Source organism: Gavialis gangeticus, unplaced genomic scaffold, assembly GCF_001723915.1.
Source record: "Gavialis gangeticus isolate Ggan-Ray unplaced genomic scaffold, GavGan_comp1, whole genome shotgun sequence".
NCBI classification, from domain to species: domain Eukaryota; kingdom Metazoa; phylum Chordata; order Crocodylia; family Gavialidae; genus Gavialis; species Gavialis gangeticus.
The window spans coordinates 101,308,072-101,309,372 of NW_017729025.1; positions in this window are offsets into that span (position 1 = coordinate 101,308,072).

Sequence of the window (1,301 nt, forward strand, 5' to 3'; positions counted from 1 at the left end):
CCCCCCCCCCCTTACCCCCCAATGAAAATGGACATTCGCAGCTCCCCGCGTGGCTCTGGGAGCTAAGCCTTATAGGAAAACACCCAGCATGACAAGATTTGGAGACTCCTCGTTTCCAGGCCTGTGGCTGATCCTATCTGATAAGAATCTGCCTCAGTGTTGCTCATCTCACCATCATTACTAAGTGCTTTTGGAGGTCTAGAGATACTAGCTTTACTCAGTTTCCCTAGTGCCTCCTGTTTAAGCCATCCTCAAAGCTAAAGTCTTGCCTCATCTTACTCCTAGATGCCAAGCTGCCACAAGGCCAAAGAGAAGCTCTTAAGTTGCTTCTCACACTTTCCCTATCCTCACCTCCAAGCCCTCTTTGCTCCCTCTGTTCTTAGGCATGTCTACACTACAACCCAAACCAGCAGTATGGATATGCATGGTTGCAGCCTACCAAGACCTACCTGACATAGCTTTAACCTAGCTTACTCTGATAATAGCAGTGTAGTCACAACAGACAAGGAACTCAGCTATGAGCATGGTGGCTTGAAACTAGGTAGTTTGATTACTGATAGTATAGTCTGTTGCCAAGTCATGTGCTGTGTAACCAAACCTCTGGGTTGCAGTGTAGACATGCCTCAGGGACTGTGGACAACAATCTTTCTTCTTTCACATGCACCAGTAATGATGTCATTGTCTTTAACTTGTCACTTCTAGATATTCAGATCCCTGCAGCGTCCTGCTTGCTTCTTCTCTATAAGATGTTTAACCTGCAACTTTTCACTTTCTAGACCACTAGATTTCAGCTAAAGGTCATCATCCCTCTTATCCCTTTACTGCAAGGTCTTCCTCTCTGGCCTTGACAACTCCCATGTTGCTCTACTTCCATCCATACAGACTGATGCTATAAACTTCATTTTCCTGACTTCAAATCATGTTACCTGCCTCTTTACAAGTAGAGAAGACAGTGCTTCTCTTTTGGGACTCACTACCCCTCATTAGGCTCAAAGAGCCCCTTGCTAGGTTCACGGCATGCCTCAGAAAATGCCAGCTCTTCATTTTCACTCATTTCTCGACTATAGAAGAATAACAGCAGCAGTTCTTGTGTTGCGGGCTTTCTACATTCTTTGCAACAGCTCAGAATGTTTTTGATACTGTGGATTCCTATTTGAGATCTCTGGCTGCATCCAGACAAGCATAACCATGCAGTATATGATGCTGCAGACCCATCTACAGCACCACACATGCAGGCATTGCCCATAGTGCTATTTTGCAGCATAGGTTGCGGGGGGGGGGGGGGGGGGGGGGGGCCGAAA